The sequence below is a fragment of the Palaemon carinicauda genome, chromosome 7, assembly GCF_036898095.1.
Source record: "Palaemon carinicauda isolate YSFRI2023 chromosome 7, ASM3689809v2, whole genome shotgun sequence".
NCBI lineage: Eukaryota > Metazoa > Arthropoda > Malacostraca > Decapoda > Palaemonidae > Palaemon > Palaemon carinicauda.
In genome coordinates this window covers 37338250-37359228 of record NC_090731.1, presented here as the reverse complement: position 1 = coordinate 37359228, position 20979 = coordinate 37338250, and the positions used below count along the sequence as shown (strand labels likewise).

The window sequence follows — 20979 nt, the reverse complement described above, 5'->3', positions numbered from 1 at the left end:
ACGATCGAAACGTTTCACAGAAGAGGAAATATCACATATATAATTTGATCTTCACTAGTATAATTTGCTTAAATAGCTATAATTCATTGAAACTAAAGACCGGGGACGTCGTACTACTAACTAAATAAAACATTTATGGCATACGACAGCGGTCCAAACTGGCCGCCTCCGGTTATGGCTCTGCTCCGCGAAACACATAAAAATTATGCAAATTTAACTGTGAGAAGGGAGCTAAAAATTATACACAGGAAAGATTAAATACTCAACTTTCCAGAGGATCAAAATGCTGGAGAATGCATGGTAATAATCCTTGAATACTAACAAAACCGAGAACAAGAGGGAGATACATCGTGCTTAATTCGCTACTAATAAAGGATTGAGTTGCACCATAATAGTATGGGAAAGGGGATTCACCGGGTAACCTTGATGACGGCTCCCCTTCAATTTCGCCACTCTTCACCTTCAGAGCATCGTCCCCTGATATTATGCAATATCCTTAAGAATTTTCTTAAGGATACTCACACCAGGAGTTATAATTCTGGAGACCTATGGTCCATTCCCTGGGAGTATCACTGTAGCTAAATATCCCTTAGAAAGCTGCCTAAAGGAACCTTCCATCAGGACGACATGGCTGAGCCCAAAATGACAAATTCAAAGATAATTTGTATTTTTCCTAACTATACAAACCTTAACTATTTACATTGGGTTTACCTTTTAGCGCAGCTGAAATGGCGACCCATTAGAATTTAACGAGGGTGTATTACCCCCGCGCTAGTTAGCGGAGGGGTAGGGGAGTGGTAGCTAGCTACCCCTCCCCCCCTCACACACAGATGAATGCTCACTATCACTTAGAGGTAGGACTTGTCTTGGGGGACAGGGCTGGCGGGCAAATATGCGTAAATAGCTAAGGTTTGTATGGTTAGGAAAAATACAAATCATCTTCGAATTGTCATTTGTTCCGTAACTGAAATACAAACCACGCTATTTACATTGGGTGACTTGCCCCTTAGGTAGGGTGGAAAGTCCCTAGCCATACTGGCTTTGGCTTTACCCGGGGACTCAGAATCCGAGTGAGTCGCACTCGAGAAAAGGAGTCCCTGCACCTCACAAGTTCCTTGCTCTTCAAGGAACCGTGTGGCCTACATAAGCTTGTGTGTGAAGGAAGAAGTGTGACCCGTCCTAGGCAGTTGACCTGGAGTTCCAGAAGGAACTCTGGGTTAGGACGTTCCCAATACCACCTCGTCAGGGTATGGGGGACACGACAGTATTGACTCAATACTCGGAACACAAGGAAGCATGGTTTACCTGCAGAGGTTCGAGGTCAGCTATGCAGAGACCAGGATGCTGCTTCCCCGTAGAGGGGATGATGAAGAAAGAAATGTTAAGGGCAAGACATACTTCTTTCGTTCATGCAGACTAAAACCTGATAACAATGCCCTCAACCTTCTGCTACCTGTCCAAAAAGGAGCCTGAGGTTAGACCAGCTGTTATGTAACCACCACAGAGCGATAGAAAACGTATCGAGACTCCTGTGGGTCACGCCCTGCAGGAAGCGGGCTGCGAAGGTCATTACACGCTTCCAGACTCCAGCTTGTAGCACCTGCGTCACAGAGTAGTATTACTCGAAGGCGAGGGACGTTGCGATGTATCCAATATCGGGCTGTAGGGCGACGTGACGGGGAAGGGTCTGGAGACAGGTAGAGATGAATGTCCTTGAGTCCGGGCTGAAGAGGTATACTGGTGACTCTCCCCCGTGTCCTCCTTGTGCTCCCAAATCGGCTGCAACTGAGGACAAACTGCAGCTGTTCCCAAAGCTAACCTCTCGATTCCTTTACTGGCAAGAAAGAGAAGGTCTTGGGACATCAGATACAGAATGGAGACTCGAAATCTTGAAGGAATTGGACCGAAGGGCCTGGATCCCCCGATTCTGAGTCTAGCCAACAACTCAGGAGCGAACCTGAATGTTGCCTTCCCCTCTTCCTTAGAAAGGGCGGAGTCGTACGAGACCAAGAAGATTGCTTACACACTGGCCGTGGCCAGAGTGAGCAGGACACCCGAGGCGGAATACAATCCGAGGCCTGTCGTAAAGGGTCTTGAGAAGATCTCTTAAGGGACTAAAAAGTACGAGCCATGCTCCAAGTTGGAGGTCTTCCTCCGACTAGGGCAGGGACGATCGTAGCTTCGCATGAGCGAGGAAAGATCCAGCAGGCAGGAAAAAGTTATTCCTTTAAGCCTGAAGGTCTGGGAAAGGCTGAGCGACAGGCTTCATTGCCGAGAGCGGAAAGGAGTTTCCTCCCGCTGAAAGGCAATAAGACCGTTATTGCTGGAGAAGAGGCCTCAAGGGAAGAGGTATATCTCCCACGGCACCAACCACCGAAGACTCTTCACTTTGCCTGGAAGACCCCTGCGGATGACTATCGCAGATGATGCGACCTCCGTACCACGACTGTAGCGGGTTGTCTCTTCTTGAGGAGGAAGCGTAGTGCCTCCAGGCATGAAGCCGAAGCAACGCCCCGGTTCGGGAGAGATGTTCAAGTGTGGTTGTTTGAGTAGTCTGCGCCGTGGGAGAAGCTCTCCCGGGAGTTCCGACAGGGGATGCAGAGGGTCAAGAAACCGTTCTGCGCATAGTCCCAGTGGAGTTCTCCCATTGAAAGGTTGACAGACAACCTGGTCTTGTTGAGACCCATTGTCCACAGACAAAAAGGAGGGAAGACGCCGGCGTCAAAGTTGTCCCACCATCACCGGAATGCATCTTGCCAGAGTCTCGGGGTCTGAGACTGGGGGGAAGAACAGCGAAAGCTTGAGGTTCCAAGCTGTTGCGATCAGGTCCCCCAGACCAGGACTTGCTGGTTACTCAAGGCCAAAGACCCCCAGGTATACTCTCTCTACGAGGCTCTGCTCGAATAGTCGGAGAGAACATTCCTCTGCCTGGAATGAGAGAACCGATGGTGGTATTGAGAGTATCTCAATCATCCCGGCCCTCTTAATGAGAGAATGCCTTGATGAAGTCATTGAGCTTCAGCACGGCATTTCATTCCCGTGCTGAATCTTGGTGACGGGCAAGAGGGCTCTCGAACTTCGGGAAATTGCTCCCCCAGTTCGAATCTAAATTTCTCTTTCATCTTTTTCTTCTGCTTAATATTACTTCGACCTTCTCCTAATTTTATCAACTTTCTTTCATCTTGCTGTCCTATCTCTATGATTATTATTTTTCTTAGTTATATATATATGTAGATATATATATATATATATATATATATATATATATATATATATATATATATATATATATATATATATATATATATATATATATATATATATATATATATATATATATATATTTATTTTATTTGTTCATTTATATATTTATCTATTTTTTTCTATTTTATTTAAATGGCGTGGATATTTCCACATTCGTTATCATTGCCTGCTTAGATGAATGGGAGAAGGGATCACGGTTGGGAGGTATTCGCATTCAAAGCTATATATGAGAGTATTGGATGATCTCAGCCATCCCAAAGATGGTTTGGACCTTTTTGGCGGAACTACTCTCAAGGGTTGGGTCATCGGAATCTAGGGGGATCCAATCCTTGAGGTGGGACTCTTGGCTTTTGGCCGGAAGCCCATCATTACAGATATGGGGAGGATGATTCCATATTACTTTGGTCTCAGTCCTAACAGGCGGGTTTAGCTTACACCTGTGCCTCTATATCTGTTTTGATGCTATCCTTCGGGTAGGGTATGGAGTGGACCATCGGGGAAGTATACTCTCATTGTGCCGATAGTGGAGAATACAAATTTCCTTTCCAACGTATGATACTTTCTTATAATTCTCAAGCAGGTACCCCAACAAAACAACAACAAAAAACCTGAAAATCCCACCCTTAAATATGGACCCTTCAAATACTGACTCCCCATCCCCTGGATTTGCTGACTCCCCCCCCCGGCACTGTTGACGACTTCTGCTACTGTAATTAAGGAAAACTCTGTTGACGACCTTCGAACTAAAAAGGACCACTCTACTGATGTTAAAAAATCAAGCAATTTGGGTAACACAGGGAAACTACGATTCCTTCATGTTTCCCAAATCCCATTAGAGACAAATTATGATATATATAGAGCATTTGAGTGCTATGGATTGATAAAGGAAATAAGGATGAGACTTGGAGATGAAAAATGGGACTCTTGGATATCTTTTGAAAGTCATGATGAAGCGTTTAATGCCATAAGTAATATTAGTAGTATCAAAATTAACGAATTGAACATCATGGGAGCTCTTTGTGATAAGGTCCAAAAGGAATTGGACGTGTACAAACCTGCTGATTGGTTTGAAAAAGATAGAAATGTACCCTTGCCTTCACAGAGAAAACCCAAACCACCAATGTGGCTCTTAGCTGAACCTAAAGGGATAATAGGAAATTATTTTAAGATATGTAAGTTTATCCAAAAAAAAGTAGGAACCATAGCACCTGGAGATATATTTCGTTTTGGGAAGAACAGTTATCTCATCCATGCCAAATCTTCGACTCAGTCTGCAATACTGTCTAACTTACAGACAGGCAGTGATGAAATTACATTGGAAATGAAACCTCATCTAAATTTTAGTTATGGAAGGGGAGTGGTCTTTAATAAGGACCTATACGAATTTACAGAGGAGGAGATACTTTCTATGTGTCCATTAAATGTATGGAAAGTGCATAAGGTTCCTGGAACTTCAATGATTATACTTACTTTCCAGGATGCTGATGTACCTTTCCATATTTTTATTGAAAATGAAAGGATTTAAGTTCGGCCTTACGAACAAAAGCCCCTGCAATGTTTTAATTGTTTTAAATTTGGACACCCATCCAAAGTTTGCAAAAATGGAAAAATGTGTGGTATTTGCTCCAAAACTTATCATGGAGAATGTACACTTGAGGCCAGGTGTTCAAATTGCAATTTGAATCATAAATCAACTGATAGGAGATGCGAACTGTATAAGTTGGAGGAAGCTGCCCTAAACAAATCAAGTTTAGAACACATAAGTGTGGGACATGCAAAAAGAATGTTGAATAAATCAACCAGCTATGCAAAGGCCTTAAAATCAAAGGTAAATTTACCACAGGAGACAGCAACCCCACTTAGCACTGCCAGTAATCCTAAGAAAAGAAATACAACCTCTGATAATAAAGTACTGCATGACAAGGTAATCATATTGCCTTCTGAGGCTTCGCCACAGCGTATTAAAAATGGGTCATTGCCCATTTCTGTACAGCCTTCGTCCCCCATTACCAACAATAGTACTAACCTCTCCCAGGCCATGTCCTTGCCTGATTTAATGGAGATGCCACCTGACACCAAGTTACCAGGTGCACCTGTATTGGGGAAAGTGCAAAAACCTGGTAACTCAAAACCTACTAATCGGAAAAGAGAGAGACCTCCATCTCTCTCGCCCCTTTCCTTAAGAAATATCAAAATTACGACGTCAAATAAATATGATGATTTGTCTGTTGATATTTCTGATCTGGAAGTCAATTTAAATAAATCGGAAATTCAAGTGGAGGTCCACCAACCTCCTCAACAATCAGATCAAAAAGACAAAAAGAAAATCATAAATTCTAAACCCAATCTATCAAGACCCTCTTTAATAAAACCACCTAAAAATAGTGTTAGATCAAAAACTACTAATGGGAAGACTCCATCCAAGGGGTCTACCAAATTATAAACCATAGTTTTTTCCTCCATTTTGCAATGGAATTGTCAGGGTTTAAGGGCCAAATATGAAGAACTTAAGCTCCTTATTCATGAGCATTCCCCCATAATTATTTGTCTACAGGAGAGCAAACTTGATCATAATACCCCTTGTCCTCGCGAATACATTAGTTATAGGACACCATATGATCACCAAGTGGGGAGCCATGGCGGAAGTCTCATATACATTCGTCGAGATGTTCCCCAAGTTTCTCTGTCTATTCGTACACCTCTGCAGGCAGTGGTTGTACAGATCGACATAGGGCGAAAATATACAATTTGTTCTCTGTACTTGCCTCCAAATGATAACATTTTGTATGACAACTTAGTGGAGGTGATTCAACAACTCCCTCAACCTTTTCTTTTACTTGGAGATTTGAATGGTAGACATCCTTTGTGGGGTGATGTTTTAGCAAACACGAGGGGAAATATCATATCATCAATTGTGGAAAATGAAGATGTGGGACTCCTTAACACAGGAGAGCCCACACACTTTCATGTCCAGACAGGTACCTTGTCATGTATTGACCTATCAATCGTAAGCTCTAATTGCCTTCTCGACTTCGATTGGAGAACATTAGATGATTGGCATACTAGTGATCACGCACCAATCATCATAAACACCAACAATGGTCCACCTTTACAGGGATCGCCACGATGGAATCTTGACAAGGCGGACTGGGATAAATTTCGTGAGCTAAGCGAAATTGAGGGGGATGCAGGACAAGTTGATAATATCGATGATGCCATAGACTTACTGAATGGAACTCTCCATACAGCAGGAGTCAATTCAATTCCAAAAACAACAGGGTTATTCAAACGACGACCAGTCCCGTGGTGGTCTTCAGAACTAACTGCCCTGCACAGAGCCAAAAGAAGATCTTTAACACGATTGCGTAGACGCAGAACTGATGAAAATTTAATTATGTACAAGAAATGTAGAGCACAGTTCCGTCGTGCCATGAAAGAAGCAAGGCGCCAGTCATGGATGTCTTTTGTTTCCTCCATTAACAGTAGAACACCACCATCTTCTGTGTGGAGGAAAGTAAAAAAGATAGCTGGCAAATTCACCCCCAACCCACCACCAGTGTTGAGGGTGAATGGCCAGTATGTAACTGAAGCAAATGATGTTAGCAATGCCCTGGCTAATCATTTTTCAAAAGTATCCAGCAAGTGTGAAGGAGCCCCTGGTCACCAGTATAGGAGCACTGAAGAAAAGAAAATTTTAAATTTTGCAACAAGAAGGGAAGAGTCTTATAATTCTCCTTTCACTGAAAGAGAATTTGATTCCACACTTGCTCATTGCAATGATACAGCCCCTGGACCCGATGGAATTCCATATGCAATGATTAAACATGTACATTTTAATACAAAGCTATTTATTTTAAGTATTATTAATAGAATATGGCATGATCATAGTTACCTAAGTGTTTGGGAACTAGCCATTATTTTAGCCTTTTTAAAACCCGGTAAAGACAAAGTTTTTAGCAGCAAACTATCGTCCTATTGCATTGACGTCTTGTTTATGTAAAATCATGGAGAAGATGGTCAATGCAAGGCTGATGTGGTACCTTGAAAAGAAAGGTATTTTATCACCGATTCAATGTGGATTCCGAAAAATGCACTCAACGACTGATGTGTTGATACGACTAGAGTCTTCTATTTGTGAAGCCTTTGCTTCCAAACAGCACCATGATACAGTATTTTTTGACCTTGAAAAGGCATATGATACCACATGGAGATATGGTATACTTAAAACCATTCATGAATAGGGATTGAGAGGAGAGCTGCCACTATTTATTCAGGCATTTCTTTCACGTAGAGTTTTTCAAGTGAGAGTGGGGGAAACTCTATCTGAGAGTAAGTGCCAGGAAGAAGGAGTTCCTCAGGGTAGTGTGCTGAGTGTAACCCTTTTTGCACTAGCAATTAATGGGATATCCTCAGCCATTTCCCAGGATGTTCTCTCAACATTATTTGTGGATGATCTCTCAATATCATTTGCTGGCACCAGAATGGCAATGGTTGAGAGAAAAATCCAACTCTCTATTGATAAAATTATCCAGTGGGCTGACATGAATGGATTTAAGTTCTCGACAAGTAAAACTACCGTTGTCCATTTTTGTCGTATGCGGGGAGTACATCCAGACCCGGATATATACATTAAAGGTCAACGGATACCATGTGCAAGAGAAGCTAAATTTTTAGGTTTGATATTTGATTGTAGGCTGACATGGGTTTCTCACTTAAAAGCATTAAAAGCTAAATGTGTTGAAGCTCTGAATATCTTAAAAGTATTGTCCCATACATCGTGGGGGGCAGACCGCAATACTATTTTAAAATTATACAAGGCCTTGATTTTTTCCAAAATTAGTTATGGTTGTGAGGTATATTCTTCAGCTACCCCAAGCCGGTTAAAAATATTAGACTCGATACATCATGCAGGTATTAGATTGTCTACTGGAGCTTTTAAAACCTCGCCTATCCCAAGTCTCCTTGTTGATGCTGGAGAGTTACCTCTAGACCTTTACCGAATGTAATGGTTTAGATTGCAAAGACTCCCTAACTCTCTAGCTTTTCAGACTGCAAGCCTTGTAAGACACACATCATACTTTGAGTTGCACCCAAAATCTCCTCAACCTTATGGCTTTCGGGTGAAACGATTATTAAATAGTCTGGATATAATTAGAAATAAGGTACTTCCATTCAAGGTATCATCAACGCCTCCATGGAAGTTACCGGAGATATCTTTTTGTAAATATTTTATTGGAGATAAGAAGAATATGTCAGACCTAGAAGCCAGGTGTCTTTTTAATGAACATGTTAAAGAACATAGAGGATCAACTTTTATCTATACTGATGGCTCCATATCTGATGCTGGCGTTGGATTTGGAGTACATAGTAATGGTTTTAATTGTAGAGGTGCACTTCCTCTGACCGCTTCCATATTTACTGCCGAACTGTATGGCATATTAACCGCTATTGAGAAAATAGCGTTGGAGGAGGGTAATTTTACAATTTTTAGTGATGCAAGGAGTGTCCTTCAAGCTATGGAAGTTTTTAATTCTAATAACCCTTTAGTTTTAAAGATTTTAGAATGGCTTTTCATTATTGGACGGAGAGGTATAACAGTTCAATTTTGTTGGGTTCCAGCACATGTAGGTGTGTCTGGGAATGAGAAGGCAGATTCACTGGCTAAGGAGGCTGCATCCGAGTTGCTGCCAAGAAGGTGTCCCATTCCCTGTAATGATTTCTTACCTGACATCAAGAAATCGGTTTGCAATAAATGGCAACAGCAATGGGATAGTCAAGATGGCAATAAAATGCGAGAGATAACAAATGACATATCTCCTTGGAGGTATAATATGATCCCCCGAAAATGGGAGACGTCTCTTTGTCGTCTCCGTATTGGTCACACTCGGTTGACACACGAGTTTCTGCTGAAGGGCCAATACCAGCCGTATTGTGATGACTGTTTAGTACCTCTAACAGTAAGGCATTTGTTGACCGAATGCCCCAATTATAACAACTTGCGGAATAGATATTTGTTTGAGGCTCGAGGTGAGGGTGGCAGGTTCATCCTTGCCAAGATTCTTGGAAATGATGTGTCCTACCATGCAAGTGGCATTTTTAGATTTATTTCAGAAGCAGGTCTTCTGAAAAATATTTAACTTTTATGACATTCAATTTTTATGATTTTAATTGCATACTATTTAATTTTTTATTTTATTTTATTTTTTATTTTTGTATACATAAATTAAATGTTACCGGCGTCAATGACCTTAGATGTCAGGATGCCTGAAAACTTTAAATCATTCATTCAATCATCCCGGTATCTCTACTGCAAGATGTGAAGGTGTGAAAATGCGTCCCCTGCTGGTTAGAACACGCCAGAATCATGAAGTCGACGCGCACGGAGCGACTCGGCAGGATCTGTAGGATCTGTAGAGGAGCCAGACTACAGCCCCTAAGCCTGCCTTCAGGTCTTGACCATAGGCCTGGACCGGAACATCCACTACCATCAAGAGGTTCCATAGGTCTACACCCATTGCAGGTCTAATAGTTCCGCTGGTCCCATAGGGGCCAGGAAGTCCGGTTAATCGTTGCCTGAAACCACCGGAACTTGGACCGCCCCACATGGATCTTATCCTGAGGCGACCGTTCGGACTATAGACAGGTCAATGAGGAAAGGAGAACTAGGAAACGTTCCAAGGTAGGGCTGAAAGCTCTGCTTGACTGAGAACAGGTACTGCGACTCTCCTCAGTCTTGCCACAGTCAACTGAAAGGAAGGCTCGGAGGATGGGGCAACAGAATCTGGCATCCCCAGGTGGTCACCCATCCAAGTACCGACCAGAACCGACGTTGCTTAACCTCGCTGGACGGACGAGAAGCGGGGTTTCCAACGTGGTAAGGCCGTTGACTCAATATCATGGCCAGATACTCCAGATGTTGAGGCAGAAGAAGAGAAGGCTCCAAGCAAAATACCATGAACCCACACTCATGGTAAGCATCTGGAAGCTTGTCCCGGCGCTGAAGAAGGTCGAACCCGAGCCTACCGGAGTTGACCAGCCCTCCAAAAAGCGAAGGAGGCGGAAGCCTGCACCTGAGCGGCCATGAGGAAAGCAGGGAGAGTTCTCTGGGGAAAAAACCTGCTATGCCACGGCGGGATCGCCACACTGCATCATAAGCAGGAATACTTGCAGTCTAGGCTGAATTCCACGAGCTCCCTGGAAGATGGATGGAATGGAAACTGAAAGTACCCGTCCTTCGGATCCAGGGTTTAAGGAGTCCTGTCGCCTCATTACCAGCCTGATCGATTCTTCTGTTCTACGCTGGCCGAAGTTTGTTCGACAAACTTGATCAGGGCTGAGAGGTGGACTACGGAACTCCCCTCTCAGATCCTTCCTTACAAGAAAGGATCGACTGAAGCCGTCGATGATCCTATGGAGGACCTTCGCCTAAGGTATGGATCATTCTGCCCAACCGGGCAACTCTTGCCGACGCTATGGCATAGAGGTTCAGAGACACTGAATTCGCTGACAGAGACGGCAGGCGCGATATCCTTGGCTGATCACAGAGATCGTGCGGGAATGGGCATCGGGAAGCTGTCATCCGGATGAGTAACCTTAAGCATCCTCCCAGCGTGAAACCTGCAATCCTAGAGTTCGTGAACTCTGCCGCTCCCTTTAGGACTATGGCCCCCCCGGGGGAGCCTCCCGTGCCATCTGTTCCTGACAGGAGGAAACTGCAATTGGACACCTTGTCGCAGTTGTCGTAGCCGATAACTTAGGCCGATGTGGTTGAAAGATAAAGGCGCTGGAGCCCTGCAGAGTCTGGAAGAAAGCGCCTTGGAGGAGTGAAAACGGAAGTCGATTTCCTCCGCACAGCCGCTGTCTAAGTCTCTGTCCTTGGGCACAAACAAACTCTTCTCAAGGATGGAAGGGTGTCTGAGGTTGTCGACATCCACAGATGAGACACCCGAAGGAAACCCTCAGTCAGCGCGTCCAGATGGTATAACATCGAGCTTGTCCGTAAGTTAGATACTTAACGACGAAACGCCAAGGTGCCTGAGCCCGAGAGGAGGAAAGTACCCATGATCTTCCTGTAGCTTCCTTGAACCAAACCTCGGGCCGTAACCGAGGAGGGAAAGGACCTGGTAAGCCCCCAGAGGAAGGGGTAAGCAGTCACCCCTTGGCCGATGGAGAAATCTTGAACGGAAAGCCCCCGCCAAAAATCCTTCCAGGGAATGACGGGGAAGGGCTAACCCAGGTTCTGGGAAGAGGAGTGTTGCTCAGACCTCCCTGAAGTTTCTTCCTATTCTTGCAAGTGCCATGCTCTGCGTTTACAGGGTGAGGCCGTGTTCTGGATGTACGCTCCAGAAGAACTTGCCAGGTTGGCCACGCTGCGAAAACCTCAATGGGAATCGTGGTCGCAATCGCCCTGGAGCTCGCGCGATGGTAATTCAAAGATTTGCGCGTGGGCGAACGTGGAAGCGCCCATGCGCAAACGAAGGTGAGCGAAGGAACACAGAAGGAGGGCGAGCGTGGTAGGAAGGGCGAGAGCTGGTGGTCGGCGAGCGATAACCCATAGACAAGCAATGGATACTACAAGAATTAAGCCGACGTTCGTACGAAGAAACACCGTTGGCGCGACGGAACACCGTCGGTTGGCGCGACGGAACACCGTCGGTTGGCGCGACGGAACACCGTCGGTTGGCGCGACGGAACACCGTCGGTTGGCGCGACGGAACACCGTCGGTTGGCGCGACGGAACACCGTCGGTTGGCGCGACGGAACACCGTCGGTTGGCGCGACGGAACACCGTCGGTTGGCGCGACGGAACACCGTCGGTTGGCGCGACGGAACACCGTCGGTTGGCGCGACGGAACACCGTCGGTTGGCGCGACGGAACACCGTCGGTTGGCGCGACGGAACACCGTCGGTTGGCGCGACGGAACACCGTCGGTTGGCGCGACGGAACACCGTCGGTTGGCGCGACGGAACACCGTCGGTTGGCGCGACGGAACACCGTCGGTTGGCGCGACGGAACACCGTCGGTTGGCGCGACGGAACACCGTCTGTAACTGGAGCTCCTTAGTGCCCAAGAAATGAAGTAGCAGAATGGGACATATCAGTCAGTGAAGAAAAGAGCTTATGTTTCTTACTGTTGCCAGAAGTAGACAAGGAAGAATGATCCCTTTTGGTTTGTTTCTTTCAACGGGAATGTTATCTCTCCCACTGGGTGGATGGCTACTCTTTACAATATACACTACATCGTTTGCAATGGCATGAAGGGCAAAGAGGAAAGGATCAACCTCAACTTGACTCATAAAAGTACAGTACCACAAGGGCAACCATCATGGCCAGAGCAGGTCCGCATGACACTAATGACCCTAGACATAATACGCACAAGTTGTGATTGTAGATAATAGGAAAGACCTCTCAATGGTACAGCTCCCAAAAGAATGGAGCTTGTATCACAGCATTACCTAATGCTGCCCAGCAGTGGAGTTGATAATTAATCTACTATAGTTACAAATTGAACCCCATTTTCAATTTTGTTGTCTGTTGTAGAAAATCGACTTAGGAGTAACCCACTTAAATGATTCGAAAGTTTGTATCCACATAGGAATAACTAGGTTCCCCCAGTTATTTGCATCAAAGTCAGTTCCAAAAAAATATACCAGGAACACTTCACATTCTATTCATTGGGAAATATTTATTGTAACACGAAGGTATAAAAGGTAAACTTTTAATTAAAATCCGAAATTACATTATAGCAGCTACCAACTATAGGATAAATGAAAGTGTATGCAGTTGGTTGGGAGAGGCATAAGCTTCATTATTATTTATCTGTCAAATAGATTTTCTTTATGGGAAAATTTTTTTATTTTTGTCTGAACATAGTTCTACGTTTTACAAAATCTTATAATTTAGTGTTACCTTAACAGGAGTGAATATGACAAATTCGTAGATAATTTGTATTTTTCCTAACTATACAAACCTTAGCTATTTATTAGGGGTTATATTTTCGGCTGACCTGAAATGACGAGCCATTAAAATTTAGCGAGGGTTAACTAACCACACCGCTAATTAGCAGGAGGGGGGTAGCTTGCTACCACTCCCGTTCACACACCTGTGATTTAGTCACTTTGCTTGGAGGTAGGACTTCAAGGGGGATAGGGATGGCGGGCAAGTTTGTATAAATAGCTAAGGTTTGTATAGTTAGGAAAAATACAAATTATCTACGAATTTGTCATTTGTTCCATAACTGGAATACAAACCACACTATTTATTAGGGGTGACTTACCCATTAGGAAGGATGGACGTACCTGCCAATCTGGCTTTTAGCTTTGCCCGGGGACTCCTTATCCGAGTATGTTAGTACTCAAAAATAGCGAGTCCCTGCCCTCGCTAAACCTTGCTACGCAAGGTCCGCGGCCTACGCAAGCTGTGTTTTGAGACGTGCAGAAGTGTGACTGTCTAGGTAAAGTTATTCCAAGACTATGTAGGAAAAACCTGACGTAACCAAGACTTCCCAATACCACCTCGCCAGGGTATGCGGACGCAACAGTATTAGCTTAATACTAGGTACACAAGGGAGCATGGTTTGCCTGCAGTAGTTTGAGGTCAGCTTATGCAGAGAACCCAGGATGCTGCTTTCCCCATGAGAAGGTAGGATGAAGAAAAGAATAAGAGCCAGTCAAATCTTTTCATTCACGCAGACTAAAACCGGGTAACAGTGCCCTCAACCTTCTGCTACTTGTCCAATAAGGAGCTTGAGGTATACAACCAGCTGTTGTGCAGCTACCACCGGACCGATAGAGATCGTATCGCAGTTCTTGTGGGTTATGTCTTGCAGGAGAAAGGTTGTGAAAGTCACCTGGAGCATTCACATCCTATATTGTAAAACCTGCGTCACAGAGTAAGCTGCTAAGAAGGACCAGGGGCATAGTTATGTCCCTAACACTGAGTCGTCATGTTGAGAAGATCCTCCTCTAGTCTCTCCCAGTGCTGACAAGAGGAGGGACCCGGGCAGGCTGTTGCCGTTTTCTTTAGGTAAAGTCTCATACCTGACCCTGGGTACAGTAACGGATGATCTGGATCGTCCGTTACCTAGTTGAGACTTGTGTAGGATCCGTCACCTCTGGAGACTGTGTCTGGCGACATACTCAGGGACGAAACTGAACATTGCCTTTCGCCCTTCTCAATAATGGGCGATGTCGAAAGAGAGATCATGAAGTTCCTTGACTCGTAAGGTTGCTGTCCGAGTGTGTAGGAACATTGTGTTTCTAAATCAGGAGAAAATTTGTTGCCTGGTGAAGTGGAACATAAAGAGGTCCCTTTAGCAATCGGAGATTTGAACCATGTTCTGAGAGGAAGGTCTCAATTCCGACTGGGGAAAGGCAAGTTGTAAGTCCGTATGAATTAGGCAAAGTCTATCGATGAGAGGGTGTCCCTTTCTTTCAGTTTGAAGGTGAAGGATCAAGGTTGAGTGATCATCTTTACCTGTTGAAACTGAATAGGGGGTCTTTTCCTCTTGTATATACTCGAGGATTCCGCTATTGCTGGAATCGAGGTATCGAGTGGAGAAACACTTTCACATGACACCAATCACACAACACGCGATACTACCTGGTAGACTGATGCTGTGGAATTCCTCAGATATCTAGACAACCTTTTCGCAAAGAGGTATTGGGTAGTCTTCAGGCATACAATCATAGCAAAGCTATAGCTTGTGGTAAGTGTCGAAGTGGGTTCTCTTGGAGACTCTTATCAGGATCTGCAAAAGGTTTGGAGATCGTTCTGCATAATGCCATGGCGGAGCTAGGAGAGTCCTTGAGAGGTTGACCGATGTTCTAGCCTTGTTGAGTGCCCTTCTCCAGATAAAACAGGGACGAGACGTGAACGTCATTGTTGTACCCACTGTTGTTGCCAGAGAGCCTTGGGGTCTAGGGCTGGTGAGCAACGATAGCCTGAGATTCAAGAGCGTTGTGAACAGACCCCCTAGTTGGAGGACCTCGTAAAGTCAGGACTTTGTTGGCTACATGGCGATCCAAAGTCCACTCAGTATACGTTATCTGAGATGCTGTGCACAGATTGTCGGCGAGCACGTTCTTCCAGTCTGGAATGAAGCGGGCTGATAGTGGTACCGAACGGACTTTGGCCCATCTTAGTGTTTATACTATTAGATGGGAAGAGGCTACAAGCAAGTTCCTTCTTGCTTGTCGATGTGAGTCTCTGTGGTATGAGGTATGTCGTCCATCACATCACTGAGTGGTCTGTTAGGAACTGATGAGGCTGCTGAAGGACCGGAAAGTTGGCCTTCATCTCTTAAGAGATTTAAGTGAAGGTACCTTCGGGCTCTGTCCAGAGGGCTGAGGTCATGTGGTGCAGCACTATGGTCCCTCCTTTCTTCTTTTTTTCCGACTCAAGTCTCTTGGAATGGAAGTCTTTCTCGTTTCGGGAAGGTTTTGTGGAGATTGGTGTCTAGAATCATTCCCAGATACACCAGTCTCCTGGGAGGGAAGTTGGGAAGACTTCCGTAGGTTTACCCTGATCACTGGATCTTGGTAAAAAGACTTCAGAAGTTCCAGTGTTAATGCAAGGTTGCCACTGAGTCTGCTAAGGTCAGTCAGTCGTCCCGAGAGAGAGGAGACAGAAGCCGATCCAGTGAGACCAGGATAAGTGTAGTGGAAAGACCGAAGCACAGTGCCTTGAACTGGTGTTTCTTGTTTGTCTAGACTGAATCTTCCAACCTTCCTAGATGGATGGTTTGGACCTGGGAGTAAGTGTCCTTTAGGTCCAGAGTGCAAAAGAAGACCTGAGGTCTTAGCCCTAGTTCGAACTCCAACATGGTGTCGACATCAACCCAAAGGGACAGCTCTTTGCTGATCCTTTTGCATGGAAGATTGTCGAGGCTGGAGTCTTGACTCGTGTCGTAAAGGATCAGGCGCAATACTCAGTGTAAGAATTCTTCTCTGAGAGAGAATTTCCTTAACTAACAGAAGTAAGGCAACGATCAGCCTTACCATGCGCCCTGATGGGATTGATCCTATTCCTTAAAATAGAATCAATCTGGCAAATGTTAATCAATCGTTAACCATTGGGCATCGTGGTTATTGTGCAGTTGGAGAGTGCTCGCAAGTAGTTCCCTGTCGGCAAGCCATTGATGAGGGTTGTCAACCATTTGCCGGTCACTTTAGTGTGATGGCGAACGTCCAGTACCGAGAAGTATGTTGTATACCTTCTGATCTAGGGACTACAGGAAGCGGTTGACTAGTAAGTTCGAGTCACGAACTGCTGGCAAATTGCCGATGACCGATGAATCTGTGGTCTGTGAGCCGATGGTGAGTTCGAGATCAGCAAGCTGATTATGGTGCCTCCTGGTTGGTCTGAGATGAGCAAGCTGAAGATGGGCTGGTCAGAGATCAGCGAGCTGAGTTCAATGATCGAAGAAAGATGAGCTGCCCATCGGTGATCTAGTAATCAGCAAGCTGATGACTGGTTATTGACAAGCAATCGGTGATTGAAAACGCTAGCAATTGGAGATCGTTAGTCATTGGAGGGACTAGAGGTCAAAGATCAGCATTGAGCTAGCAATTAGCGATCTGGTGATCGGCGACCTAGCGATCAGTAAACTGTGAACTAGCCATCAGCCAACAGTGATCTAGAGATCTGTCTGTTGATGCTTTCCTGTTTGCTGACGGTGGTCTGTCAAGGAAAAAGAAACTTCCGAAGAGACAGGGACCAAGGATTCCCCATTTTGATTCCCATTGTAGGATGGAATCTTCGGGATCTTGAATCCGTCTGTGAAGCCTTAATCCTCTTTTCCCAGTGGCAATGTTTATGTGTTTGCAGGGAGGAATGGGGCAATGATGACCTGTCCAAAAAGTTTTATTCCTTTTAACTGACAATTGTGCGAGTGTGTAGGAGAGTACTGGAGCGATGGCACACAGGATGATGCTGGTGCTTAATATCTGCCTGGAGGGCAGGCAAGTGCTGATTCATAGGCAAGAGCTGCTGCATTGGATCTGCAAGCCTTGAATCTTTGGCAAGAGCTGGCGCATTGGATCCGGGATCGTAACTGTGCAGGAGGGCGCAGGAAAGTGAGGAAAAACGCTGGCGCGCAATAAGGCACTGTGCAGTTTTGTGCTTTCTCCCTAGAATGCACCAAAGCGTGTGACTGTTTGCACAAAGGTGGGTGCATTGGCGCGTGCGTGAGAGTACTACGTGGAGATTGTTGGCCCGTGCGTGCAGAAGACCATCGGCACGCGCGAAAGGCTGCGAGCGCGCACTCAAGATTATTTGAGCGCGCACGCACGTAAGGCCGTCAGCTCGCATGTGCGGTAGACTGTTGGTGAGCTCACGCACCCGCAAGACTGTTGGCGCGCGTGCAAGAGACTATCGGTGTCCGCGCACAGAAGAAAGTCAGAGCACACACGTGCAATACTGTTGGTGCGCGCACAGAAGCCCCTAGGCGCCAGCCGGCTCACGCGGAACTGTTGCCACGCGAGCGCGCCAGACTATTGGCGCTTGCGCGCATGTAAAATCATCGGCGCGGGAGACCGTCGTCGCCCGCGCGCGGATGACCATCGGCGCCCGCGCGCGTTAGACCGTCGGTGCCCGCGCGTGGAAGACCGTCGGCGCCCGCGCGCGGGATACCATCGGCCCCCGCGCGCGGAAGATCGTCGGCGCTTGCGTGTGTAAGACTGTCGGAGAGCGCGCGCGAAGGTAGCGCTAGTAGGTTGGCAAGGCAGCTGCTAGGATGGCCAGTGGCAGGACGATCAGGAACAAAGATGTGCCCTTTTTAAAAAGAGGGTGAGCATCCACCGATGGGGACCGTAAGCAGGTCTGCGTTGAGTCCAGGACAGAAGTCCAAAGGACTTTGTTGCAGCACAACGTTGCGCTGTTAGATCGGTAGGTCAGCTGGCAGGACGATCAGGAACTGGAATGTGCCCTTTGGAAGGGCGAGCATCCACCGATGGGGACCGTAAAAAAGGTCCGTGTTAGAGTTCAGGACCGAAGTCCAAAGGACTACGTTGCAGCACAAGGTTGCGCTGGTAGATCAGTAGGTCAGCTGGCAGGACGATCAGGAACTGGGATGTGCCCTTTGGAAGGACGAGCATCCAACGATGGGGACCTTAAAAAAGGTCCGTGTTAGAGTCCAGGACCGAAGTCTAAAGGACTACGTCGCAGCACAAGGTTGAGGTCCTGGTAGGTCTGCTTGATTCTCCGAAGAGGTGTCTCTATGAGTGGCCTCTCTCGTGAACAAGAGAGGTGAATACTTCGTAGAAGAGACTTGAAGACACTCGTGATGACGCCCATGAGGGCCGGTGGATCAGCAAACTGACCTTTAACAGTAGCGATCCTCCGAAGAGGAGTCTCTTTGAGTGGCCTCTCTCACGAACGAGAGAGGTGAACACTTCGTAAAAAAGACTAGAAGACGCCAATGATGATGCCCCGTGAGGGCCGGTGGATCAGCAAGCTGACCTTAACAGTAGCGATCCTCCGAAGAGGAGTCTCTATGAGTGGCCTCTCGCGAACGAGAGAGGTGAATACTTCGTAGAAGAGACTTGCCAAGACCGTGCTCCGCCCCTGAAGGAAGAGAAACTCAGCAAGGGGGGAGAGAAGTCTGGGCGAAGGCAGCAACAACAGTTGGAGATGATGAATTTATTAAGATGTGGGAAGTTCTCCCTCTGAAGGTATTAACAATCTCACACCTGGGGAGGAAACTTCCCTCGGAAGGGAAGTTGTCCAACCCCTGGAGGCGAACCTCCTTTAGCGTTCTAAGATGATCTGAAGTGCTGGTCATGTTATCACGGGAGTACTTCTATGAGAAGGGATGACGCCCATGAAGATGGCCTCTGAGGGACGGCAGTGACAGCAGATTCCCCATGTATGAAAAAAACAGCTTTGCTTCGTTGGCACTCTTAGTCGAACGAAGAAAAACTGCATAGTTAACTGGGAAAAAATAAAATTAATTAATTGTTTAACAGAAATTCCCTAGGGAGGAACTCCGAAGAGGAACCCCGAGGGAACAGCATAAGTATTGCGCCGACAAAAATTAATTATTTAACAAATTCCCCAGGAGGAACTCCGAAGAGGGGAAAGCATAAAATTAAGTATTGCGCCTTTCCTTCCCCAGTCGACATCCACGGGAGAAGGGAGGAGCAGAGTAACTGTAATAAAAACAGAATTAAAATTATTTAAATCAGCTAAGAATATTCACTAATAGTAAGAACCACTGACCCTCCGAAGGGAAGTTTTCCCCACGGAGAAAGCTGAAAAGTTAACATACAATTATATTTTCACTAAAAATAATTGAGACAAACAATCGGAAGAGCAACCTAACCCGCGCACGGGAAAGGAGCTTCCCCAATAGTACGCTGTTGTAGTAATGGTGAACGACCTCGAGAAGAGAGAGACCGTAGTCAATCTTTGAAAGGCCACATTTCCTTCGCTCAGAATCTATGTTTCCCGTAGGAAAAAAGGAAAAGGCGAAGACAATAGTTGAATGAAGAGGGTCCAGGCGATGACGATTCCCCTGCGGCGGCCGAGTTAATGGTTATATGCCGACGGGAAGACCGATGGACCAGAGAGGGAGAGGTCGTTCCCCACGAAGTGGAACTGTGCTGGCCTTGCTACTACGCAAGTGTCGTTGTCGTGTATGTATCACACACACAGCACAAACACTGAAAAGGAAACTTACCACATTTCTATACACATATATATACATAAACATTAAGAATGTTTTTATATATATACAAGTATAAGAAAAAGTAAGTTAAAAGACAAAAGTCAATGGCAGTCCAGAATAGGCGAGGAGGGAGAGAGGAAACAACCGCTCTCGATCCAAGCCAAAAGTAAAGTGACTAAATCACAGGTGTGTGAATGGGAGTGGTAGCAAGCTATCCCCCCCACTACCCCCGCTAACTAGCGGTGTGGGTAGTTAACCCTCGCTAAATTTTAATGGCTCATCGTTTCAGCTCCGCCAAAAGTATAACCACTAACAAATAGCGTGGTTTGTATTCCAGTTACGGAACAACTGGTTGGAAAGTAAACTCTACATTAAGAATTAGTCTTAGGGGAACCTAGGGATACAGCAGTCTAAAGGGGGCAGCAAGTGGGGTGAGTGCTGGTGCCAACTCCCACCCCAGTAGTTAAATAGATAAGGATGCAGCTCGTAGGTTAAGTTAGGTGAACAACTTTGGGTGATATGATGTCCATGTGTTTGCTTCCCTTCAAAAAAAAAAATGTTACAGTCATAACTTTAACAATCATTTGCATCAGAACAGTTCAAAGTATGGGGTGTACCCTATGTACAGTATGAAGTTAATTGGGACCGGTATAAACTTCCTTATTAATTGTGAGATATATTTTCTTCAAGGGGAAAATGTTGTTTATCTTGGTGGGAAATGAGATATTATTAAGATAGTTTTAGGATTTAAGAGTTATGATTTACAGTGTTACCTTGCCAAGACAGAAGCCAGCTGGGAAGCAAATCTCAAGGTTAAAACTCAGTCTTACGGTCAGCTAATGAAACGGCAGTCTGGGGGGGGGGGGGGGGCTATAGGGGTGGCCCTGGTAGGAAAGGATACAGCTTCACTTCATTTTAATGCGAGTATGTAGTGGGGAACAAAGTAGCCAAACTAAATTAGTTGTTCTGTTTGTTTGCCATTGAAATGAAGGTCAAGTTTGGTTAAAGAACATTTTTATTTACTACAGGAAAACATACTGTTAAAAAGT

The 20979-nt window shown here is 45.6% G+C and overlaps 1 protein-coding gene and 1 pseudogene across 2 annotated transcripts in view; both read right to left on the bottom strand.

The window, feature by feature from the left end:
- The window catches only part of LOC137643913 (zinc finger protein OZF-like), a 41416-nt gene that overhangs the window by 17752 nt on the left and 2685 nt on the right, over positions 1-20979 (bottom strand). The gene's annotated exons all lie outside the window — the stretch shown is intronic.
- On the bottom strand, positions 10034-10152 carry LOC137644702 (5S ribosomal RNA; annotated as a pseudogene).